Source organism: Geotrypetes seraphini, chromosome 6 (assembly GCF_902459505.1).
Source record: "Geotrypetes seraphini chromosome 6, aGeoSer1.1, whole genome shotgun sequence".
In the NCBI taxonomy this organism is placed as follows: Eukaryota; Metazoa; Chordata; class Amphibia; order Gymnophiona; family Dermophiidae; genus Geotrypetes; species Geotrypetes seraphini.
Window position 1 is genome coordinate 49443873 of NC_047089.1, and position 21291 is coordinate 49465163.

A 21291-nucleotide genomic window follows, 5' to 3' on the forward strand; every position below is an offset into this window, starting at 1 on the left:
AAAATGGAGCAGTATCACATAAGAAAATCTGGGGAGCCTGCTCACTGAGCTCCGGCAAAGTGTTTGTTTTCTAAAGAAGCTGTCAGCTCCTCTCTCGCTGCCTCATAACTTATGTCAGGCTGCACTAAGGTAGAAAGGTTTGATTTTTAAATTATACATCAGGCAGAGGGCATGGAGTCATTTGCTGACCCAATTATGTTGAATGCGGGAGCCCTCTTAATTCACTAAGTGGGTGTCACATGCAGAAGCCTGCATTTGTGCAGAGATATCATGGGCAAAAAGAAGAGTAATTATTTCCAGCTTTTCAAAAGTAATTACTGTGCTTTGCACTACAATTGACAGTATAATATATTAGCGGGACACTGATAAAAGGAGCAGCGCCTGTATCCTCTGGCTAATAAATTGTCCAGTGATTGTTCAGGGCTGGTACACGGGCATGAGACATTCTGAGCAAGCCCTTCGGCACCATGACCTATCAATTATCTTCCAGTTTTCTAGGCCCCCACGGTAGGTTTTTATTAACTAAATTCAACAATTATAATCGACACCAACTCTCAAAGACAATCCTGTAAAATGATGGGGTCCTTTTACTAAGGCGCACTAATCGATTTAGCGTGTGCAAAAGATTAGCAAGCGCTAAATGCTAAGGCGTCCATAGAATATAATGTGCATTTTAGCATTTAACGCACGCTAAATCGATTAACGCACCTTAGCAAAAGGACCCTTAATGATTAAACAGTTTTCTGTTAAAGCTAGAGTTTTATAGTTTTGTTTCATATAGGGTGTGCATTCAAGGGTTAATTTTTCTAAGCAACCTGAGCATGTGGAACAGCATTGTACAGGTCTCATCAATGCTTATAAAATTCATCTGATGTATACAAGCATAAAATGCATGCTAGGAACACATAGGAGAGTACAGTTGATTCAAAACTGCTTTATATAATTTACATATGTACACGGTGTGATGAAAAAAATACGGTGAATGTTTAAATTAAAAAAAATTATTACAGTAAAAGACACATTGCCATTAATCCCCACTCAAAATAATCCCCCCCCCTCACTTAGAACACACTTATCCCATCATTCTTGTCACTTTCTGAAGCAGTTCTGGACTAGAGAGCTGCACGGGAACGGGGATGACGGGAATCCCGTGGGACCCGCGGGCATCCCGCGGGTTCCCCCTTCGGGTCACGGGGATCCCGTGGGGATGCCCCCTAGGGTCATGGGAATCCCGTGGGGACTCCCCCTAGGGTCGCGGGGATCCCGTGGGGATGCCTCCGAGGGTCGCGGGGTTCCTGCGGGGCTGGATGTACTCAGTTGCGCGGCTCTTCTTCTCCCTACCTGCTCTGCTTGCAGCACAGAGCCGAACGGAAGTCTTCCCACGTCAGCGCTGACGTCGGAGGGGAGGGAGGGCTTAAACAAAGCCCTCCCTCCCTCCGACATCAGCGCTGACGTCGGGAAGACTTCCGTTCGGCTCTGTGCTGCAGGCAGGGCAGGAAAGGAGAAGAAGAGTAGCCTCGCGGCTCGAGTGGCGTACCAAGATAGAGGGGCGGTCCGCCTCAGGTGCAGCACAGCCGGCCAGGTCCCCTTACTTTTGTGGCGCTTTCCCGACCGACAACAGCCCCGGTCTGACAAACCTCCCTGCCCTGTAGCTGCGAATCTAAATTACCTTCTTACAGCAGCTGTAAGAAGGTAATTTAGATCTGCGGCTACAGGGCAGGGAGGTTTGTCCGACCGGGAATGATCTGTTGTCGGTTGGGTGGGGAAGCGCCACAAAGGTAAGGGGTAGGGAGGGAGAAAGGGAGGAAAGGTGGAGTGGAGAAGAAAAGACGCTTAAGGGAAATGGGTAAAACTGAGGGGGGAGAAGGACGCTGAAAGCACTGGGTAAGACAAAGGGGTGGAGAAGGACGCTGAAAGGCCATGGGGAAGACGGGGGTGGGGTGGGAGAAGGATGCTGAAAGGCCATGGGGAAGATGGGGGTGGGAGAAGGATGCTGAAAGGCCCTGGGGAAGACGGGGTGGGGGGAGAAGGACGCTGAAAGGACATGGGGAAGACAGAGGGGGGAGAAGGACACTGACAGGACATGGGGAAGATGGGGGGAGAAGGACGCTGAAAGGAAATGGGGAAGAGAGAGTGGGGAGAAGATGCTGGCAGGGAAGAAGACAGAGATGCCAGTCTATGAGGGGGAGTGGAGGGAAGAAGATGGGTGCCAGACCAATTTGGAAGGGGGGAGAAAGGGAAAGACACAGTAACAGAGCAAATGGAAGACGCAGAGGGAAGAGAGACAGTGGATGGAAGGAATTGAATGAGAACATGAGGAAAGCAGAAACCAGGCAACAAAGGTAGGAAAAGAATTATATTTCTTTTTTTTTTTTTTTTTGCTTCAGGATAAAGTAGTATATTAGTTGTGTTGATAAAAATTTATAAACATTAGAGGCTCTGGTAGAAACCCGTTTACAAAGTATGTATTCTTCCCAATTAATATTTCCAAATTAATAAAGTCTTTTTGCTTATTTGTAAATGGGTTTCTACCAGAGCCTTTAATTCAGCAGCATAATTAAATGAAATAACTATTTCTGAAGTTTATAGGGACGGGCGGGGACGGAGGGGATTCCTCACGGGGACGGGTGGGGACAGAGGGGATTCCTCGCGGGGATGGGTGGGGACGGAGGAATTCCTCACGGGGACGGGTGGGGACGGGTGGGATTCCTCACGGGGACGGGTGGGACTTTGGCGGGGATGGGTGGAGACAGGTGGGATTTCTGTCCCCGTGCAGCTCTCTATTCTGGACATCCTCTTTCATGAGTAGCTTTAGTTGTGAATGTCGTGGTTGCCTCAATGTCATGAATCAATTCAAAACGTTTACCTTTCATGGTCATTTTGACTTTCAGGAAGAACCAGAGATCACATGGTGCCAGATCTGGTAAATAAGGTGGATGAGGACGCGCCGTAATGTTTTTGACAGAAATCGCCGTACTAGAAGTGACGTGTGACACGGAGCATTGTCATGGTGGTGGATGAAACTGTTTGCCCATTTCTCAGGTCGCACTCACTCGCTTCATGTTCAAATCTGTTGTTAAAATGTGTTAAATGGAACCATAAGAGATGTTCAGATCCTCAGAAATTTTCCTAATAAATCAATATTTTAGTAGCCAAAATGTGATACGTAGCTCCTCCCCTTTACAGCTACATTGTGTGAAACAGATAAAAGAAGAAAACTGCTTTAAAACACATTATTTGGTACTGGGTCAAAACCGCCCGAGACAAATGGACACGGACAATTGAGCGCCGACAATCACACGCAGGACATCTGCGTGCAGGATTTAAACAGTATTTTAAAGCGCTCTGAGGGGGTTTGTGGGGTGGAACCTCCCACTTTACTTAGCACTCCTATTGGGATGGGGTGGGGGGGAAACTCCCCTATTACAGAAGAAACTGTACTTTTTCCCTAAAAAACAGGGAAAAAGGCTGCTTCCTCTATAATGGGGTGTTCCCCCCAAAAACCCCCACAATGGGAGCACCAACAATTCTAGGTAAAGTGGGGGTTCCCCACCCAACCCCCCCCTCAAAGCGCTTAAATCCAGCACGCAGCCATCCTGCGCGCGATTGTTGGTGCTCCATTGTCCGCACGGCTTTGTCTCATGCGCTTTTGTCTATGTACCCATTATTTACGTCAGTGGTTCCCAAACCTGTCCTGGAGGATCCCCAGGCCAGTCGGGTTTTCAGGATAGTCCTAATGAATAGGCATGAGAGAGATGTGCATATAATGGAGGTGCCAGGCATGCAAATCTGCTCCATGCATATTCATTAGGGCTAACCTGAAACCCCCGACCGGCCTGGGGATCCTCCAGGACAGGTTTGGGAACCACTGATTTACGTTATCACATACATATGGTGCACTCCTATGATGGTGTGTGGCTGAATGGTGAGCTCCTGCTCACCCTGGAAAAGCTTGGGTTAATTAAGCATTGAAGCCATGTCCTAGTACACTTGGCTTCCAGGAGCTTACTACCTCATATGAGGATACATTTCACTAATTATAATATTGACAGAACAATATAAAACACACTGGCATAGTGAGAAAGAATTACTGCGCTCCTCCCTGTTTATATTGGCATTCGCTGCTCAAATTTTGACTTTTAAGCATCAAAAGCAGATAGTAGGATTTTTTTGCTATTCATGCTGTTTCTAACAGGCAGAATATGTATGCCCTTTGCTCTTGCATGAGTGCCAGCTCTTATCAGTGTATACATGCACAAAATTAATTTTAAAGGAATGTGCATTCATTTATAAAATAAAGCAACACGTGTCTACATTTATTTCCCACATGGGGACTCTACCCAGCGTCTGCTTCAGAGAATGTCATTCATTGGTAACATGTACCTTGGTTCAATATAAATGACAATTTCTGTGCATAAAGCACTGTTTTATGTAGAAAATGGCTTATAAAAATTAAAAAAAATAAATAAATACAAGCTGAATATCCACTTAATTAGATTGCAACACCAAAATGATATTCATTCATTTAACCCAACACCAGGGACAAATTAGATATGGTTCCCTATAGTATACGGAGAAAAGACCTCAGTTTCTTCCAAGGTAATGAGCACTTGGAGGAACTCTATGATGGCATAAAAGCCATCATAGGAAAAAACATCCTTGGTCCACAAAAATTCCATTTTACTATTTCAAACTAATCCATCTTCTGAACATAAATATATTCAAAGCATAGGAATCCAGCACTTATCTTTTAAAGACTTTCTTTCCACTGGTGTCGGTAAAAAAATCACAGCAGTTGTAGAATCGCAATCTCCCGGTGTTGTAAGATCTGAAACACTCGGGAGAAATAATCTAAATCCAGAATTCCCGACAAGGCCCTGTTTCGCAAAGTTGCTGCATCAGGGGAAATTCTAAAAAACAAAAACACAAAAAGAAAAAATAAACTTAATATCCTATAAGGATCCCATATAGCAGGTGGAACTCTCTCACATACAAACAACAGCTACCGCTTCACAAATTATCTTCAAGGAAATGGCGACTCGGCGTTTACCCAGGCTTAACATAGGTACGCGATGGCGTCACAGTCGGCCAATCACAATGCAATGGAGGGAAAGTAGAGCCAATCGGGTACACTGATCCTCTTCCCCTCACCGAAGTTCAAAAAAACTTCTTCTTCTCCGTATGCCATAGGGAACCATATCTATTTTGTCCCTGGTGTTAGGTTAAATGAATTAATATCATTTTGGTGTTGCATTATAAAAATTATACCCAGTGAAGTCAATTTCTTAGGTGAAGGGGCTACAGTTTTTGAAAATGTCTTGTCCTCCCTTCTGGTAGATGAGCACTTTGGTGGTTCTCTGAGTTTTTGTGTCTGAAAGTGTCCATTGATTTGCTGCCTTCTCCCTCCCCTTAAAAGCTGCAGGCCCAGGCAACTACCTAATGGTTAACCAGACATGAGGGTTTTCTATTCAGAGGATTTGCTTCAGGCAACAGTCCCTAAGCATATCAGAGTCTCAATGAGCACACAGTCATTATAGAATAAGTTTTGCCCGCTTGCCCTGTTTTTGTTAAATAAAAGACAGAGAAGAAGAAAGATATGAATCCCAAACATGAATAATTCAGATGTTATCATCTGGGTGAAAATGTAAAGAAGTTCTCACTTTGCACCAAATAGGTCAATCTGAAACCCATCCCCCTGATACTGAGCCGGGGGAAGAATCTGGTTTGTGGCTGCTGCTGGATATCCAAGAGCCATGAGCTGCCGGCACAGTCCAATAGCAGAGATATTCCACCACTCTCTGGATAGTTTATCTGCATAGTTCTTAGAACAGCTTTTATGCTGTTCTCTATTATCCAAATAATTAATTATCTGGATAGCAGTGCTGAAAATCATCACTGTCTGGATAACTTGTATCTCCGCCCAGATTCTGCATCCAGGCTGCCCTGGCATTATCCACATAGGGATCAATTCTAGAAAGTGCACCAAAATTTATGTGCCAAAATGCAGCATGCGGAGTGCAGATTCTGTAACGGCATCTGGGCACCTCAGATTCTCTTATAGAAAACTAGCATAAGTTGACATGTATGCCCCAACGTTTAGGCGCATCCACTTACCCCGTGTCAATAGCAGATGCTTCTAAATATAGCACTGTAGCACATAAAAGACAGTATTCTATAATCTATGTATCAAAACATTTGGCACACCCATGCCCCACCTATGCACCTACCCTTGTGCATACCCCCTTATATGTTCCCGAAACCAGGCTGGTTGAACCTGGTCTTCTGGCGTTCCATCTGCCCTGTCTCACTTCTCTTGGACAACAGATGAAAATCTTTTGAAGCTAAGTTTTGCTTTTTCAATTTTGGGAGTTGGCTGGGGGGTTCCCTGTTTGGTTGCTGTACTAGTGCCCTGTGTTTATTTTGCACTGCTTTTGTTGGTGATAGTATTATTTTGATTTAAAAACACACACTCTGGTACCCTATGATGGTGTATAGGTGTACGCCTTCCCGGCGCCACCTTGATGCGTGAAGCGTTGGAGCTACGCTCCCGTCGCTGTCCCTTCGCACTGAGGGTACCTAAGTCTTGTAAAATTCTGATAGTTATTTACCTTATACACATTATTGTGTTGGTTATTGATTTAACCTTTGCTGGGGACACTGTTTCACTACTACTCTTGGGAACCTTTGACCTTTTTGCCTTTTTGTGGGTACCCCCTTATATAGGGCATCCCAAAAATCACTAAAAACTTTTAATAAATTCTTAAGAATGACAAAAGAAACTGAGTTTATTCATATTCTTGGCATCAACAAAAGAGTCAATGCAATTTTACTTGCTAGGCTTGCCATCACGTTCCAACACCTTGAAGACTAGTTTTATACCTCCATGTGAACACCTCCATTTTCGATAACTTTCAGCTACCTTTGGACGCAAGTCCCTGCGACGTTATGCAGCATCTCTTCCCTGACCTCGCTGCAGGCCGTGCGTATTCTTTCCTCACGATGCGACAGGTTACAGGGCTTATTCTTTTGCTGATGGCCTCAAGTTTCTCCAAATGATACCTGGAACGAAACAGAAAAAAAAAAAAAAAGTGTGTAGTAACTTTTCGGACACCCTGTATTTATGAATTTTAGAGGCAATTCTATAAGCAGGCACCTAGAGGTATGCATCACTTCTGTAATTAACAGGGCTGGATTCTGCAAATGGCGCCATTAGTGGCCGCCTAAAAAATCAGCACCATTCACATGTCGATCACACTACAACATTTGTAGATATGAAGCAGTGACCCTGTGAGCAAAACAATTTAAACCTAAACCGGGTACCTCTGAAGCAGCCGATCAGCGAAACGCATCAGAAACCCACGGCTACCACTAAGTAAAACTTTTAAGACCTATTAATATTGGTTAACCCAAACAAATATATTATGGAGTAGTTTTCACAGAAAATTCAAAAAGCAAGCACAGAAAAGCAGAAAAATGTTTGTGCAGGGATTGAGGACATGAGCCACTTCCACAGTGGGTTGTTTGCTCACGTAGTGGACTCAAAACTCCAGTGTTTCTCTGAGCACAAAAAAAAAAAATCAAGTAAAATAAGCCATGTAATATTGTATCTGGTGCATATCTTACTGTTTTTCATAAAGAACATCTCCTGACCATTAAAATCATTTTGAATATCAACCCCTTAATGGATAATGTATTCAGATCCAGGTGGAATAGTTGAAAATGCTGCCACATCTCAATACTATTCCCACCTCCCTCTTCCCCACCCTGTACATTCAGCAACACATACAGGAGAAAGGCCTTTTTGCTCTTCCAGTGAGTTTCATGACAGGCTGTGCCTTTGCTTTTAAAATTTCCTCATGATTAAGATTCAGCCAGGGAGGCAACTGATTTGATTTAAGAGGCAGCACTGGTGCTTAAGAATGTAAGAATTGCCGTACTGGGACAGACTGAAGGTCCATCGAGCCCAGCATCCTGTTTTCAACAGTGGCCAACCCAGATCCCAAGTGCCTAGCTAGATCCCAAGTAGTACAACAGATTTTATGCTCCTTATCCTAGGAATAAGCAGTGGTTTTCCCCAAGCCATCTCAGTAATGGCCTATTGACTTCCCTTTTAGGAACTTAGTCAAACCTTTTTTTAAACCCTGCTAAGCTAACTGATTTCACCACATTCTCTGGCAATGAATTCCAGAGTTTAATGACATACTGTGTGAAGAAATATTTTCTTCAGTTTGTTTTAAATCTACCACTTAGTAGCTTCATCATATGCCCCCTAGTTCTAGTATTTTTGGAAAGAGTAAACAAGTGATTCACATCTACCCTTTCCACTCCACTCGGTATTTCATAGACCTCTATCATATCTCCCCTGAGCTGTCTCTTCTCCAAGCTGGAGATCCCTAGCCACTTTAAGCTTTCCTCATAGGGAAGTTGGCCATCCTTTTTATCATTTTTGTTGTCCTTTTCTGTACCTTTTCTAATTCCGCAAAATGAATACTTTTACACATTCAGCACTGCTATGTGCCTCTAACTTCTTTTTGAAAAGCGTACACTGGACATCAGCAAAAGCAGTTTTTAACTTCAGTTAGTTATATGCCCCTGAAGAAGCCACACAAGTGAACCGTTTTGGGCTTTGCTCCAGGGAACATTTTTAATAAACATATTCATCCTCATTTGGTCCACCTGTTGTTTTTGTGCTCTATGTTGGATTCCCTAGTGGACCATCTGCCTTGCAGTTTTCTCACACCTAATCTAAATGCTTAAATTATCTGGACAGTGACTCAACATCACCACTCTCTGGATAATTTTGTGCCTGTCATTACTCAGCCTCAAAACTAGTGCCTTATTATGTGAATAGTATTAGGCTGATCATTTATATTTTTCGCCCATTAAGTTAAAAAAAAAATGTACCAGCTGCTAAACCTAATACTTTGTTTGAATAGCGGGTTTTCCAGATAACACAAAAACTCTCCCGAATGTCCAGAGTTTGGATTCCATCCATGTAAAACCTGGAAAATTTGTGGCCAGGCTTTTAGACTCTACCAGAACTCTTTCTCTTTTCCTCTTCGGTTATCTAAAGTCTGGGCAATTTGTGTTTTCTTGCACTACTCAGCTTAACTCGGAGGCTTTGGCAGAAAGTTTCACAGTAAAACATATGAAACGCTAAGGTATGTTGACATAGGTCACTGGAAAGCCAAATTAACAGTCCTCTCCAACTTGCCTCAGGTTTTTTTTAAAAAAATTTTTTGTACATCCTTTCTGGATAGAAATTACGGCATCTTCTAAGTGGGTATCTCGTGTTCTGAGCTTTTCACATAAGAGTTGCCAGACGCTGAATCGCCCACAGTGTTGATTGGTGCCATCATATTTATATCTGAATGGAGTTATAAGAAACAGATTCACATGCACATCTGGTTCATAGAATTAAGGAGACAGATGCCAAAATTCGGATAAGCTGAAATTCCGCTTCAAGAAACATGGGCGCTGAATAGAGAAAGCCATCGAGAACGCCTTCTCCTGCCGACAGAAAGTTTATTTTTTGTTCTCTGTCAGGCCCTAAGGCATTTCTTCTTGGGATTTTCTATCCTCATCAAAAAGTAGTTTAGTACTGGGCTCGTTTCCAAGGCTCCGGCTAGCCGGCGCAGCCAAGTATTTCAGTCTCAGCTGCAGACTACCTGGCAGTTTAATTAGCTCCTCCAATACTAGGGTGCAAATAAGAAAGAAGCTGTCTAATGAGTATCTGAACTGTTTAGCAATCATAGGACAGTTCATCCTCTGCTAATTGTCAACACGTGTAGATCGCACACCAAAACAAATAAAAGAAGGGGGATAAAAAGCCATTTTTAATCAACTTGTGCTCTGTTAAGGCATGCGTTGAAACCTGAAAACAATCCCGGTATGGGGTGTCAGCAGTGGTGCCACAGAAACTGGCAATGAAGTTTTAATTACCACTGTGGAAACCCTGCAGCAAAATAGAAGCTAAATACTTGTAATTGGATTAGTATTACTTTGCTGAGTTCAGTGTACTGTGTTAATTTACACTACAGATTATATTAGAAGGTCTAGTAGATCCTGAGTAATGTTCTTCATGACATCCCTCCAAAAGTAGGAGCAGAGCATAAGGCTCCATGAGAACGTTGGGAGCTGGTTGCTAGGCTGCAGGAAAATGTCGCTTTTAATCACAACTTAGCTGAGTGCAGGAGTCACTAACCTGTGATAATTCAGTATCTGGGGCCAGTGGCGTTTCGAGGGTGAGTGGAGCTGGGGGCAGTGATGCCCCTCCCCCACCCTATTCTCCACCCCCCCCTGCTCCTCGCCAGCCCCCCTGCTGCACTCAAACCCCCTTCCCTTCCCCCGTACCTCTCTAATTTTCCCAGCGCACGCAGCATTATGAACTTGCTGCCCGCGATGTGTCGGCTCTCTCTCTGCCGCTGCATAAAGAACACTTCTGGGGCAGGCAGATGGCAGGAGGCTGGCTTCGTTGCGCTTCCGGCTGCCTGAAGATTTTAAAATACCGTGGCGGGGAACCGGGACCTGGGGAGAGGTTGGATCCAGCTGAGAGGAGTGGGGGCTAGGGTTCAGTTGGCTTTAGCGGAGGGGGCAGTCAGGAAGGAGGGATCCCTGGTGGCGGAGGCGGCTAAGGTGGGTGGGCAGGCAATATCTGTGGCAGCACATACCCCCAACAAGTGGCTCACGTACCCCTAAGGGTACGCGTACCGCTTGTTGAGAAACACTGGTGTAGACCAAAGGTTTAAAATTTCCTTCATTGATTTAAAATTAAGTAGATAGGCCTCATTCAAGATAGAGACCCAAATAAATAGCAAACCAACAGACTTATATACAATCAATTTATTGATCACAAACCCATCATGGCCACATTTCGCCCTCAAGCGTAAAAGCTGTACAATCAAAATAACACAATACAAGTCCGATAAAATCAATGAATTAAACTTGCATCTGTATATTACAAAAAAAAAAAAAACCCAAACAAACCAGGAAAAAGACATTCACAACAACATATTACAAACAGCAGTCAACAAAATATATGCAGAAGAACTGTGCACAATAGGTATACAATGTATGTTTAAAAACTATATGCAGTTATTTAATACTGGTATCATTATATCCAAATACTGCATTTTAATGTGTAAACTAAAACACAATAAAATACATACCTATAAGGGATAAAAACACAACTTCCCTTATTAACTAAAAATGCATCCAAAGTAGCCTGGAAGGTAGCCAAAGGTATAATTCATTTAAAAGTATCACAAAGAAAACATAAGTTGAAAAATGCTCCTCTCTCCTTTAAAGCCAACAACAGTATCCAAAATGTCAGCCATGTTAAAACAGCCACTTATAAACCCAAGCAGCAGAGGTTAGAGGTTAAAATCACCTCAATAATAAAAAGCTAATTTGAACGAAAAAAATATCATAAATGAAGTCTCTGCCAACCTAAATCGCTATTTTTCTAAAAATAAAACTTTTATAAACACTAAAAAAAAAAAAAAATGCTAAAAATATTCAAAAACCACCGGCACTGACAGATTGACTAGTAATTAGTAAAATGCTAAATCAGTCATTAAAAATAGTAGCAAATAAATGAGTCTTTAGTAAACTTTTGAATTTAGGGAAGGAGAGTTCTAGACACAGGGATTTAGGAAGAGAATTCCATGAAGAAGGTGCTAGAGAGTAGAAATCAGAACAAGAAGAAGCACGTCCTGCTTGAGATGGTGACAAAAGAAGTAACTGATGGTCATAAATAGAACACAAAGTAAGAAATAATACAGGAGGATAGGTATGATGGTGAATTTGGTGAGTAAGAGTAAGGTTCTTACATTGGATGCGCTGAGCTACCAGGAGCCAATGATATTCCTTGAAAAGTGATGTCACATGGTCATAATGCCCTACTTTACACAAAAGCCGAATACACATTTTGGACAGATTGCAACCTCTTCAATAGTGCCTGTGAGAGCCTTGCGTAAGCCACATTACAGTAGTAAAGCCTACTGATAACAGAGAATAGTAGGTAAGTGCCCAGTTTTTTTGGTGCTTAACTTTTAGCCATATATATATAGAATCTACCCTGAAATTCATGTCTTCTGCTGTTTAATTGGTTGTGTACTAGAGAATGACACGGACACAAATTTTTCCCCGTCTCCACAAGTCCTTTTTCTGTCCCCGCCCCATTCCTGCAAGCTCTATCCTCATCTGCACAAGCCTCAAACACTTTAAAATCATAAGTGTTCAAGGCTTGTGCGGTTAAGGAAGAGCTTACAAGATTAGGGCAGGGACAGGGAGAGCAACAAAACTCACAGGGATCGGATGGGGAAATTGAGTTCCTGCAGGAATAGGGAAAAATTTGTCCCCGTGTCATTCTCTATTGTGTACTTCATTACCTATGATTAGTCCCTGTGTCAATTTCACCTTGGAAGATATGTATTTGCATATTTTTCCTGGAGTGGAGGACTAAGCTAATGGTTAGTGCATTGGAATTGGGGAATTGGGTTCAAGTTCCACTGCAGTTCTTTCTGACTCTGGGCAAGTCACTGATGAAAAACGGCACAAAACTGCTTTTGTCAGTGGAAATTGGGCCCAAGGAGGTGCTTAGATAGGGTTACCAGACATCCAGATTTATCTGGACATGTCCTCTTTTTCAGAGGACGGTCCAGGCATCTGGTCAGCTTTTCCAAAACCCTGCACTTTGTCAAGTTTTTGAAAAGCATTGAGATCAGGGCTGTGTCTGGAAGGCATCTGTGCATGCGTGGATGTGATGCGGTGATATCACACACATGCGTGTGATGTCATCACATGGCATCCACACATGCGCAGATGCGAAGGCACTGGGGGCACTAAGGACACAGGACGGAGGCACTGGGGGCACTAAGAACAAGGTTTGTGTGGGACGGGGTCGGAGGACAGAATGGGGCAGGGCTGTACCAGTGGTGTAGCAATGGGGGGGCGGGGGGGAAGTCCACCCCGGGTGCACGCCTTGGGAGGGTGAACAGCCGGCCAGGTCCGAGTCCTCCTGCCCTACTGTGCAACTGGACCCGCATCTCCTTCCTTTCCTCTGGTCCACACCACTGCAGTCTTACCTCCCCGCTGCTGCTGCTAATCGCCAACAAGAAGTCTCCTTTCCAACATCAATTCTGACATTGGAGAGGACATTCCAGGCCAGACAATCACTGCCTGGCTGTCCCAGAATTGACATCGGAAAGAAGACTTCTTGTCGGTAATTAGCAGCAGCAGCGGGGAGGTAAGACTGCAGCAGCGCGGACCGGGGGAAAGGAAGGAGAGAGGCTTTTTTTTTTCCACGGCAGGGAGGGAAGGATGTAGGTAGGCAAGCTGGCTGGCTTTAGCGAGGCAGGGAGGGAGGGAGATAGGTAGGCAGGCTGGCTTTGGGAGTGGACAAAATCTGGAAGGAAGTGGGGGACATAAGGAGGCACTGGGGGCACTAAGGACACGGGAAGGAGGCACTAGGGGCACTAAGGACACGGGAAGGAGGCACTGGGGGCACTATGGACACAGGATGGAGGCACTGGGAGCACTAAGGACACAGGATGGAGGCACAGGGGGCACTAAAGACACGGAAGTAGGCACTGGGGGCACTATGGACACAGGATGAAGGTACTGGGGCACTAAGGACACGGGAAGGAGGCACTGGGGGCACTAAGGACATAGGACAGAGGCACTGGGGGCACTAAGGACACGGGAAGGACGCTCTGGGGGCACTAAGGACACGGGACGGAAGCACTGGGGGCACTAAGGACACGGGAAGGAGGCACTGGGGGCACTATGGACACAGGACGGAGGCACTGGGGCACTAAGGACACAGGATGGAGGCACTGGGGGCACTAAATACATGGGACGGAGGCACTGGGGGCACTAAGGACATGGGAAGGAAGCACTGGGGGCACTATGGACACAGGATGAAGGCACTGGGGGCACTAAATACATGGGATGGAGGCACTGGGGGCACTAAGGACATGGCAAGGAGGCACTGGGGCACTATGGACACAGGATGGAGGCACTGGGGGCACTAAAGACACGGGAAGGAGGCACTGGGGGCACTAAGGACATGGGAAGGAGGCACTGGGGGCACTAAGGACACGGGACGGAGGCACTGAGGGTACTAAGGACATGGGAAGGAGGCACTGGGGGCACTATGGACACAGGACGGAGGCACTGGGGCACTAAGGACACAGGATGGAGGCACTGGGGGCACTATGGACATGGAAAGGAGGCCCTGGGGGCACTATGGACACAGGATGAAGGCACTGGGGGCACTAAAGACACAGGACGGAGGCACTGGGGGCACTAAGGACACGGGAAGGAGGCACTGGGGGCACTAAGGACATGGGAAGGAAGGAGGGAGGGAATAGAAAGGGACAATTGTTGGGCCTAAGTGCAGAAAGAAAGAAATGAAAGAAAGGATACACAGTCAATTAATAGATGTCCCCTTTTGATGAAAAAAATGAATAGTCACGTTACCTCTAACTTACTTTCTCTGCAGCAGAGTCGGCAGCCACGCTGAGGTGCAGGAAAATCCCGCGATGACTCGCCTGCCAACTCTGCTCCGGAAGAAGTAAGTTACGTCGGAGGGGGTGGACCCAGCAGACACAGTCATTGCAGGACTTTGCCGCAACTCCCTGCATCTGCCGGGACCACCCCCTCCGACGTAACTTACTTCTTATGGAACAGAGCCAGCAGACGAGACATCGCAGGACCTGCCAGCATGCAGCTGTCGAGTCCACTCCAGATCAAGTACCTCGGAGTGAGGTGGACTGGCAGCCAGCAGCTACAGTCATCGCGGGACCTTGCTGCATGAAGGGAGAGAAAGAAGCAGGACTGCTGGAATGGAAGAGTGGTAGAGGGAAAGAAAGGGGGCAGGGTGGTATGGAAGAGTGGTGCTGATGGAATTGATGTACAGAGAAAGGGGAGAAACATAAGGGGGAAGGATATTGGAGGGAAAGAAAGGGGGCATATGCTGATTGAAGAGAGGTGGATGGAGAGAGAATGGGCAGACATTGGATGATAGTGGGGAGTCTATGCTGGATGGAAGTGCAGATGGGAGAGATAAGGGAACAAATGCAGGAAGGAAATGGGAGGAGAGAAAGAGGGGAGCAGACGCTGGATGGAAGTGGACAGAGAGAGGAGAAGGTACTAGATGGTAGGCTAAGAAAAAGAGGATACATGATGGAAGGAGGGGATAAATAAAAAGAGGGCACATGATGGGGAGAAAAGGATTGAGTTAGGGAAACACTGAAGGGGTGAGGGAAAGAGGTTGCAAGCTTTAGGTAGACAGTAAAAAAGAAAATTGATGAGAGGGTAGTAAGAATGTAATCTAGACAGATGCAGAAAATAAATTGAAAAGGAAAATGAGGGAAAAAAAGGGAAAGGGATTGCAGAGGAGAGGTGTGGAAGAAGGTAGGAGAGGAGAGAGATGCCAGACCAATGGAGGTGAAAGGAAAGATGGAAGGGGAGGCATACAGTTTCTGGAAGGGGCATAGAAGGAGAGAAGATGCCATATAGGGGAAGAGAGACGGCAGACAGTGGATGGAAGGAAGAGAGTTACAAGAAGATGAGGAAAGCAGAAATCACAGAAGACAAAGGTAGAAAAAAAATTTCTATTTATTTATTGCTTTAGGGGACATGTGTCACTGTTTCTGTGGTGCATTGTATGCAGAGTCCAGCTTCTTGCTGGTTCAATTTAAACTTTGTCTATGTATTTCTATTTTATCCCCCCTTTTACAAAACTGTGGAGCGTTTTTTAGCGCCAGCCGTGGTGGTAGCAGCTCTGATGCTCAGAATTCTATGAGCGTCAGAGCTGTTACCTCCGTAGTTAAAATCCACACTAAAGTTTTGTAAAAGAGGGAGGGGTTAGTTTGTGATTACATATTCCATACTAGGCAAAGGTGTTTTCGAAAGACATGGTTTTTTGTTAGGATTGACTGCAGGATTGATCTGTACTAGTCTGGCTTGTTTAGTTTTGCAATGGGTGTATTAATGTTATACTGCTCATTGCAGTATGTAAGATGCTGTCTTTTCCTAGGTATTCATGTGTGACTTGTGGATTGTTACTAAAAATCATGTTTTCATACAGATGTGGGGGGTGTCAAAAAATGATGGGCCCCGGATGTCACATATGCTAGGTATGCCACTGGGGGCTATGCATAAGGTGACCACTGGAGGCACTGGGAGCACTAGGGACATGGGAAGGAGGCACTGGGGGCACTAAGGACACTGGACAGGCACTGGGGGCACTATGGACATGGGAAGGAGGCATTGGGGGCATTAGGGACACAGGACAGAGGCACTGGGGGCACTAGGGACACAGGACAGAGGCACTGGGGCACTAGGGACACAGGACAGGCACTGGGGGCACTATGGACATGAGAAGGAGGCACTGGGGCACTATGGACATGGGAAGGAAGCACTGGGGGCACTAAGGACACTGGACAGGCACTGGGGGCACTATGGACATGGGAAGGAGGCACTGGGGGAACTAAGGACATAGGAAGGAAGGAAGGAGGGAATAGAAAGGGACAATTGTTGGGCCTGAGTGCAGAAAGAAAGAAATGAAAGGAAGGATACACAGTCAGAAGGAAACAGAACCAGAGACTCATGAAATCACTAGACAGCAAAGGTAGGAAAAATGATTTTATTTTTAATTTAGTGATCAAAATGTGTCAGTTTTGAGAATTTATATCTGCTGTCTATATTTTGCACTCTATTTATCTATTTTTCTATAGTTACTGAGGTGACATTGCATATTTTAAAGTCATTTGCCTTGACATCTTTGAAACCCCCCCAAATATAAATGATAATTAACATTTTATCTGCGTATAGTGTGCTTTGTAGTTTTTTGTAATTTTAAGGTTACCATTATGAATTAATATGAAGATATTATGTGTACATGAAAATTGAATGGAAGAAATTGGGGGTGGGATTGGGGGCGGGGCTAGGGCAGGGTTTGGGCGGGGCCAGGGTGGGATTGTGGCGGGGCTAGGGCGGGATTGGGGGCGGGACTGAGAATTAATAGATGTCCCCTTTTGATGAGAAAAATAAATGGTCACCTTAGCTATGCATCCTCTTTTTTTTTCAAGCAAAAATCTGGAACCCTATGTTTACAGGTGGGGGAAGGGAAGGAGGAGGACCTTTTCAGGGGGCTGGGAGCAGGATCACATGTACTAAAAAAAAAGAAAAAAGAAGTTATGTGAGTGCCAGCAATATTCAGCTCCTGTATAGCTAAGTGCCAGCACTGAATATTGACAGCACCTCCATAACTGGTGGCCCCTCCCCAACACCATCCCCTGTACCATGCTGGACCTGCCCATTTTTTAAAATGGGTGGTCAAAGCTGATATTTAGTGGCACTGACTATCGAAGGTTGGGAGGCCATCGGTGGTTTCAATGGGCAGGAGCCTCTCTTGCCTGCTTAAATCGGGCCCAGTATATTTTACCTAGAAAACAAACAGCTCTGTGTGTTGCAGTTCTTCTAAAAGTGAATAAAAGGTTTAGCATTCCATTCTGCTTTGTGATTTTTTTTTTCACCACAGTAAGTGCTTCAGAGTTCAAACAGATTCTAAACCTATTTAAAAGCAAAATGAGCAGCAGCGAAATGACTGATAAGAAACAGGCCTAGGTAATTGCAAAACCTCAAAGCCCTTTCTGAAATTTAAGTAAACGAGACCTTTATTAAATGAACAGACATAAAAGCTGACCTGACATTTCCCAGTTTAAAAAGCATATCTGGAGTCATGCTACACAGCTAATTTGAGAACTATAGCGTAGCTCCAAGTTCCAACCACAACCAGCCACAATATGTGAAGGACAAATCAATAAACTGAGATCCCCGGATTCTCTAAATGGCGCCAATGTTGGCAGCCGCCTTAAAGGCAGCCACCGATAGTGTGTCAGTCAAGCGACGGCGCCATTTAAAGAATTGTGCCTCCGGCAAAGGTAAGCACTGGAAATGTAGGCCAAGGTTTTCAAGGCCTATATTTCTGTTGCCTACCTTTGACATGAATCGGGCCTCTGGAGGCGCTTACCGGTGCCTAATGCCACTTCTAGTGTTAGCCACATCTACAGTGGCTTTAGGCGTTACTAGGCACCTCCGGAGGCATAATTCCAGTGCTGTTTTTTATAGGCACCAGTATGTGCCTTGGAATTTTTTAAAGTAGTATTTTAAACGGCGTTTTTTCACTTAACTTAGGTGCCGTTTAGAGAATATAGGCCTGCGTACTCACATTTACATACCTTTTTTTGCATATAAATGATTGGAATACTAACACATACTGTATGTACATAGGTGTGCATGTATTTGCAAATACTCCAGCAGTGCTATTCTCCAAAGAACTGCATACCTCCAGATTCTATAAATGATGCCCAAAATTGTACGCAATCCCAGGATCCACATGTAAATTAATTCACGAGCCATTAACAATCAATAAATGTCTGATAACAATTATTGACCTTCATTTACTCTATTTTGGCACGGTCCGTGTTTCGATAAACACTTCTTCCTCAGGGGTCCAAGATGCTATAAACCTCAATTATGGAAAACCATTTGGAGTGCAGCTGTATTGTAACATCGTGATTGAAGAACTAGGAATGGAGTTCTGTAGCGATTGTTCATTTTCAGTACCCCACTGCGACGGATTGCGACTCTATTCCTAGTTCTTCAATCTATTTATTAGGCTTACATGATTTTATGTGTATGCTTAAATGGTTTATGTACTTTCAATAAGTGAATTGTTCTAGAGCAGGGGTAGGCAATTCTGGTCCTCGAGAGCCGGAGCTAAGTCAGGTTTTCAGGATCTCCACCATGAATATGTATGAGATTGGATCTGCATGTACTGCCTCCTTGAGATGCAAGTTTTATTCAAGGTTTATTAGTTTTAATATACCGACCATCGACGTGTATCTAGCTGGTTTACAATGCTAAAAAATTAAAGGTTAAAAAAAATATATATATAATAATTATAAGAGGGGTAAGAGTGAACATTAAGGACAATTTACAAATACAAACTTAGACTTGAAGGTAAAGAGGGGAAGGGGAGTCAATAAATACATCATTAAAAACAAAGTAAAAGAACAGGGAAGAGAGGGGGATATAACATCAGGAGTGGGGGTTGCTTCTTGAAAGCGGTTGATGATAAGTTTTACTAGCTGTTGGAGAGGAAGTATTTAAGGGCTGTGATATGCATCTTGAAATAAGAACGTTTTTAGTTTAGTTTTAAATTTGTCGAGGAAATTTTCAAGACGGAGTTGAGGTGGCATAGCGTTCCATAAAGTTGGAGCAACTATGGAGAAGTTAGTTTTCCTGGTGTAGTAGAATTCTTTGATGGAAGGGACGGTCAATAGATTCTGATCTGCTGATCTAAGTGTCCGAGAAGGGCAAAGAGGAATGATGAGTTTATCGAGAAAAGATGGAAGACGGGAGAGTTTGATTTTAAAGACCAGCATTAAGATTTTATAAGTGATACGGTGTGTAATGGGTAGCCAGCAAATCTATCTCATGCATATTTATTGTGGATATCCTGAAAACCTGATCTGGCTCCAGCTCTCGAGGACCGGTATTGCCTACCTCTGTTCTAGAGGATGACGTGCAAAGTCCCTTTCTCACTTCTTGTGTTCTGTTCCACTATACATGGGGTTGCACTTTCCTTTCTGTTGTTCGACAATCACACAATGGTGCCATTTATAGAATCGAGGCTTCGTGAAAGGCAGGTGCCAGAAATGTAGGCCAGGGTTTTCAAGGCCTACATTTCTGGTGCCTATGTTTCATGTAAATCACGGCCACAGAGGCGCTTTACAATGCCTAGTGCCACTTCCAGCATTAGCCATACCTATAGTGGCAAAAGGTGTCATAAAGCGCCTTTGTAGCCTCGATGCAGCTGCTGGTTTTTTGGGTGCTGGTAGGCACCTACATTTTTATTTTAAAACCGCTTTTAATCTTTTTTAAATGGCGTTTTCAACTTAAGTATGGCGCTGGTAGGGAGCCATTTATAGAATATGAGGCATAATGTCTAGATGCCTTTCAAAAACTGACCCGTAAGGGTTTATTTATCTCTATACCAGCACATTCTACTGTGTCACTTTTAAATTCAGAGCGAATAGCTAAAAAATCCAAATATTTGTCCAAAATCTATTGATCCGAAACACTGTGACATTGGGAATTTAGCATTACCAATGGGGAGAAAGGACACATGAATAGTAGAATGAATACCTATTATAAAAATTCCATTCATCTCTAAAGATAATGATACAGAAATTTTTATTCTTTTTTTTTTTTTTTTTTAAGAAGGGCTCATTAATGGATCAAGAGACTGTCACATAGTCACTGAATGTTCCTTGATGCTCACTTGTCAATTATAATCATTGCACTTCCAAAAAATGTACCTCATTAAATTGCACATAATGTGCATTATATCTCAGTGAAATCCTATATAATAAAACCCTAGAGCGTGCATGTGCTCTTGAAATTTTGTGATCCCTGCCGCTGTGATTTCTGATCCGTGGCCGCCAATCCGGCGGCAGGGTACATTTTGGCCACTCCCCTCCTCCCGCCCTCACTCACCATGGAAGCCAGGCAAGCTCTCTCCCTGCCCGCGTCCTCATCAGGGAACACACCTCCCGCCCTAACTCACCGCTGCCACCACCGCCGCTGCTACTGCTGATCCTCCTCTAAAGAGCAGCCTGTGATGGTGTCCGGTTTTAACGAACCTCACAGGCCGCTCTCCACCCTCGGTAGCACGTTCCCTCTGACGCACGGGATCGCGTCAGAGGGAACGTGATACCGAGTTGGAGAGCGGCCTGCGAGGTTCGCTAAAGCCGGACACCATCGCAGGCTGCTCTTTACAGGAGGATCAGCCACCATGGGGATCGTGAGAAGAGCCGCCAGTACTTTGAAACTTGCAGGCCAGCCCGCGGGAAGGGAAGGGGGAGGAGCCGAACGGAGCAGGACAGCTCACGGTAAGAGAAGGGAATGGGGGGGTGGGGGAAAATGCTGCTACTGCTTCAGCAGGGACCTGGAGGGGAAGGGAAATACCGCTGCTGCTTCTGCAAAGGAAAGTGGGTGGGGGGGAGAGAAGGGAATGGGGGGGAAATGCTGCTACTACTTCACAGGGATCTGGAGGGGAAGGGAAATATCACTGCTGCTTCTGCAAAGGAAAGTGGGGGGGGAGAGAAGGGAATGGGGGGTGGGTGAAAATGCTACTACTGCTTCAGCAGGGACCTGGAGGGGAAGAGAAATACCGCTGCTGCTTCTGTAAAGGAAAGTGGAGGGGGGGGAAGA